Source organism: Egretta garzetta, unplaced genomic scaffold (genome assembly GCF_000687185.1).
Source record: "Egretta garzetta isolate BGI_Z169 unplaced genomic scaffold, ASM68718v1 scaffold148, whole genome shotgun sequence".
NCBI classification, from domain to species: Eukaryota; Metazoa; Chordata; class Aves; order Pelecaniformes; family Ardeidae; genus Egretta; species Egretta garzetta.
This window is the reverse complement of record NW_009260669.1, coordinates 630,534-636,569: the sequence shown is the minus strand read 5'-3', so window position 1 is coordinate 636,569 and position 6,036 is coordinate 630,534.

The window sequence follows — 6,036 nt, the reverse complement described above, 5'->3', positions numbered from 1 at the left end:
TTTCCTTCCGGTGAGGCGGGGCTGACACAGAGTCAAGGCTTCTTCTGCTCCTTACCCCACCCCACCAGCGAGGAGGCTGGGGGGCACAAGGAGCTGGGAGGGGGCACAGCCGGGACAGCTGACCCCAACTGACCAAAGGGGTATCCCACACCATACGACATCATGCTCAGCATGTAAATCTGGGGGAAGAAGGCAGCAGGGGGGACGTTTGGAGTGATGGCAAAAAGAAAGTCTTCCAAAGTCACCATGACATGTGATGAAGCCCTGTTGTCCTGGAGATGGCTGAACACCTGCCTGCCCATGGGAAGCAGGGAATTAATTCCTTGATTTGATTTTCTTGCATGTGCAGCTTTTGCTTTATTTGTTAAGCTGTCTTAACCCATGAGTTTCTCACTTTTACTCTTCTGATTCTCTCCCCTATCCTGCTGCAGGTGGAGTGAGTGAGCGGCTCGGTGGTGCTGAGTTGCCAGCTGGAGTTAAAATACGACACTTGCCTATTTCCATTTTCCATCATGCAAACAGCCTGAAAAATATCATGTTTTCCTTAGAAACTTCCATGTGTCTCTCACCGAAATGCATGTGGTTGGGAGGATTTGCGCCTACATAGACTTTTGAAATTGTGTTATGATTACCCACACAGCCTTAACCAAGCCATACTTTTCATACCATTCAGGTTCCTGACCTGAAGGATGGGGAAGTAATGTATACTGAGTTATTTGGCATGTTGCCACACTTAGTGTACTGCTTAAACTGAGGTCCTTTCTGAGGTGCTACAGCCCTAATGTGGCTACTGAATTTCTATGTAGCCTTCCTTTTCTTATGATGAAATTTATCCATGAACAGTTTCCCACTTTTAAAAATATGCCTCATCAAAATATCATTTTGATATTTCATGTTTAATTCACCTTACGCACCAGGCATGTGCCCAGTGCACATTCTACGGATGGGACAAAACCAACTTCCAAAGTGCAAATGTATTGTCTCCACACATCACCTGTTTTCACTTCCAGATCTTTCTGGCTTACTTTCAAACTTATCTTGTTTGGCTCTTACAACTCAAAGGATCAAAATCCAGCATAAACCTGTCTTTAACTTTCCTCCTTACTGTCCTTACTGCATGAAATCTTCATGCTGTTGTTCCCTGTTGTGAAGGTCACGTGCAGCCCTCAAGCATCCTAGGAGAACTGATCTAGTGCATTGTTTTCTGTATGTGAACTTCAGTAATTTTTTTCAGAACTAAAAGTTAACACATCTTAATTAAAAAGAAAAAACTCAGAAACCAACAAAAATCATGCAGCAGACCACAGCATTTTTCTTCTGAAAGATCCTTAGTGCATTCTGAATCAATATACATCTCGTGGAGCAAAGGAAATGAACTGCCATTCTGAGCAGGACTGATCTTTCCATATTTAGTTGTCCACATTGTAGACATCTGAATGTCTACCCAGAATCCTTTCATTCTCTACAGAGAAAAATATGCCTTTCTAGGACTTGAGTCCTCTCATCCTTACTGTATGATAAATTTAAACTAGCTCTCATGAGCTACCTGCCACAACTGTGTATTTCTATGCAAAAATTTAGCTCAGAATATTTCCCGCTATGAAATGAAGTTTCTCCTTTTTCCCTAAGAAAAACAAGAGTATTATTCAATATAATACCCACAAAAAGGCATGCAAAGATGCGCTCCAAAGATCTTGAAGGATTTTCAGGATTTCAGAAAAAACTTCATGAAGCATTAGAAGGGAGCAGAAACAAAAAAAATTATAATACAAGCTTTATCTGACCTGTTGTCTTCCTGACTTTGTAATTCGGATTTATTTGATTCTGGGATTTACTTGATATGGGGAGAGTTTTGTCCTGAAAAAGCAGCTGTAGTTAGCAAGACTTGATACCGTGACATGACTTGAATATAAACAGCCTATGGGCATTGTTCCTGGGTTTTTCTCAGGGTGAATTTCATCACAGTTCAAAGGGTTCCTATGACTCTTTATTAAATAATCACAACATGAAATTGTCCTAGTCTGTCTGATTCATTGTTTTTTATTCTCATTTATTCTTTTGTTCTTTATTCCACCATATTGTAGTTAGTGAAAATCAATTTAATACGCAATTAATTAACAAGTAAAACTTGCCAAACACTCTCTGCTGGCAATGCGTGAAGTCTAAGCTTCATGAAGTGCTGATGGAATCCCAGTCAGTGGTTTTTCCTCAGCAGTGTTCGAAGTACATAAAGGAGCCATCATATGAATTGAATAATTATGGCTTTTAATTAATTAGATATTAATTTAAAATTAGTTCAATACTAAGGTTTAGCAAGGAGCACGTAATCTAGGCACACCTTGCAATGCTGAATGATATTAATGAAAAAGTATTACACTGGCAAGTATTTGACACCTACGTATTTCTGTATGGCATCTCTAATAACACAATAAGATTGGAGATATTGCAGCATGTTGCATTTCTGTTCAAAAACCACAGCAGCACTGAGCTTGTCTTCACTGTACATTGCATGAGTAATTGACACTGCAAGTAGGATAGAAAGATTATTTTTTTTAAATGAAAAAACAAAGTAGCTCCTGAAGAGTTTAGTGGCTCAGACATGAGAAATGTACTTCTACAGAGTTCATAAAGATTCAGAGCTCTTGAAAGTAGTGTTCTACCTGTTTTTTGTTAATAGAGACCCTAACAGCCTCTAAAGTCATGAAATGTAAAGAGAATGTAAAGAGAAATTTATACAGTGTTAATACATTCTATGCATGTTGGAGAGCTGGAAGTTAGTCTGAATTTAGAAACTACAAAGTGGCATAGCTCCATGTTTAATGACAACCCAACCCTGCCAGATTTACTCAGGTAATTGAGCGTTCACAGCTAATCCCCGCAGAGCCTGCAGGGAAGCTGGGGGAGCTGGCACTGGTGCTGACTCAAGGTGGTGAGACTGGAAACTCCCGTGTCTCAAAGCAAAACGTCAGAGTTGGAATTTTTCCTAGACCAGTTGCCTAGGCCTGCTGCCTACGTGCCCAGAACTGGTGACAGCAATTGTCCTCTTCTCCATATTCAGAACCATTCAGAAATAGGAGCCAGACCAAGTGACAGATAGCAGGAATCCAAAAGAATTTACATCAGCAAAGTAATAAAGTTACATAAATGTAAGGCAGTGGAGAATCAGTAATTCAGTTTTTCAGAGGTAAAGCCGATTTATTTCTGAGTATTTTCTTTAAGTCTCAGCATGGCTGAAAACAACATCTCTGCTTTATTTCTGTAAACCAAACACTGCAATATCCTAATGTACATGAATCCTAAAAATGTTACTCTCAGAAGTCACAAATTATACTGGATGCCTTCAAATTTACATAGCTGATTTGTGAAGACTGCTATTTGTCCTTTGGAAAACCAGACCCCTTTTAGTTGAAATTACCAAGTTCACCAAAACAGAGAGATAAGAATTGCAAAAAAAACTTTAAAATAAAAAATTGCTGGTTACTTAAAAAATGGAACTGGGATGTTTGTTTATACAGTGTCTACACAGTGAAAAATAAAGGTGTTCATTTAGATTATTTTAATCTTGCCAAACAGCAATTGTTTTTAATCGTCAAAAAGTATAAATCTCAAATCTGCATTGCTCAGGTGGATAGTTCTCTGCTATCTCTTAAAACAAAAATGAAAAGACTGTCTGTAATTTTTTTAGCCACATAAGCCAGAATTTTGCTCACCAGAGTCAGCTGAAATGTTCCCAGCAGGACGTTCACAGCGCTTAGTCCCTCTCCTACTGGAAAGATCCTTAACGTTTGTTTTTCACCTCAGCAGACTTTAATTAGCTTTCCTTTCTTTGGCCTCTCATTTGTATTTTCCAAACACAAGTGCCATATCTGTAGAACAGCTTTTGATGAAAAATTAAGGTTGAGCATGCCTTCTGTCTTTTGAACGAGCATTGACTTCCAGTATCTCTCGTGTGTGTCTCAGCACATCCTTTCTTGGAACATCTCTACATCTCTGTCTGGACATTCTTGATTTACAAAATAAATCTTCAAGGGCATAGGAAGGTGCAGCAAATAAAGCCATAAGCTTTACAAAGGACTGACAAACTGTTCTTTTTTACTTTAGCAAGCACAAGTCATGTACACTGCTAGATGAAAGGAGCTGGCATCACAATTCAGGCAACAGGCTGCTGTCCCAAAGAACGGGAGCTTAACCTTTCTTTTTTTTTCTGCTTAAAATGAGAAAGCAATGTCAAATTCAAGGAAACTAAATTTTTTGTAAAGATCTCATCGAATAGCTCATGCTCAGCTCCCTAGCCTTTGCATCTGAAACTAAACTCAGTAAAAGATATACTCTAAAAAAATAAAGCCACTCAAAATACATTATCTTAAAAATCAGGCCAGGAGTATATCATCAGACAATACCATTAACATCTTAATATGTGAATTTACTTTTTACCACTTTTATCTTTTAAGCTTTTTTATAGAAGCTATAAGCTTCATGGATCTGGTTGTTACACTTCTGAAATAAAGGCTTCTCTAACAAGGTATACAAGTGCCTGGACTGTTCTGGCTTCCTTGAGGCACTCTTTTGCTATGAATTGACCAGCATTAAGAATTTGATCTATTTACGTCTAGAATAAACATTAGTTTATTTCAAAGTTTGCAAGCTTAAACATCTGAGTGAACTTTTTCTTTATGGCATATGCAGACTTTCTAATTAATGAGAAGCTCAAACAACAATTTGTGTTGAAAATACCCTGATATTTGCATTATTATAGGGTCAGAATGCAGACTCTGGTGTGAAGAATGGAAATGTCTGTATCTTGTGCTCAAAGACTATCTGCCCTACTGGGCAGCTGTAATGAACACAGATCCTTGTTAAATTAGGAAGATACTGAACAAAATGTCACAAGAATGCTTCTTGCACTTTGTGAGGACTTGGAACCATGTGTGCACTTTGGGTCTCTAATGGCTCTGGCAGAAATTGTGGGAAGAATAGCAGCTGATGCGATGCCGGAAAGTAAGAAGTCAAGAGCAAGAAACATATTGGTATTGAGACAGATTTTGATGTTGCACAAGTCATACTTAAGTAAGTGCCAAGAATGACTATTCAGAGGCCAGTAGCCCAAAGATACTTGGCTTCTCTTTTCATTTTTAATCATTTTGTTCCAGGCACGTATAAACAATACCTAATTGTAGGAAAGCTGGGAGGCAATTTTCAACTCCAAAGAGTATGTAAAAGGGTAAAGGAAACTGATGTTAACAAGGGAGAACGAGACTTAAGACGTACTATCTGAACAGCCTCGAGGGACTTGACAGCAAATAGACTAACAACCCTCAAGCATGACTATGCTGTGGAAGGAAATTAGGAAAAAAGTAAAGATTCAAGAGAGACACTAAAAATAACAACGAAAATAAATAACTAAGCAAGTATGGTGCGTTGACCTTGGCCGGCTGCCAGGTGCCCACCAGGCTGCTCTATCACTCCCCTCCCTCAATTGGACAGAGGAAGAAAATACAATGAAAAGCTCATGGATTGAGATAAGGGCATGGAGATTACTTACCAATTATTGTCACAGGCAAAACAGACTTGTTTTAGGGAAAATAATTTAATTTATTGCCAATTAAAATGAGTAGGATAATGAGAAATAAGAACAAATCTAAAACCAACCTCCACCCCCCCATTCCCTTCTTCCCAGGCTTAACTTCACTCCCAACTCTTCTCCCTCCTCCTCTCGAACAGCACAGGGGGATGGGGAATGGGGGTTGTGGTCCATTTGTAACACTTCCTCTCTGCCACTCCTTCCTCCCCACACTCTTCCCCTGCTTCATTGTGCGGTCCCTCCCACAGCAGACAGTCCTTCATGAACTTCTCCAATGTGAGTCCTTCCCAGGGGCTGCAGTTCTTCACAAACTGCTCCAGTGTGGGTTCCTCCCACAGGCTGCAATCCTTCAGGAGCAGACGGCTCCAGCATGGGTCCCCCAGGGGTCACCAGCCTGGCCAGCAAACCTGCTCCAGCCTGGGCTCCTCTCCCCATGGGGCCACAGGTCCTGCCAG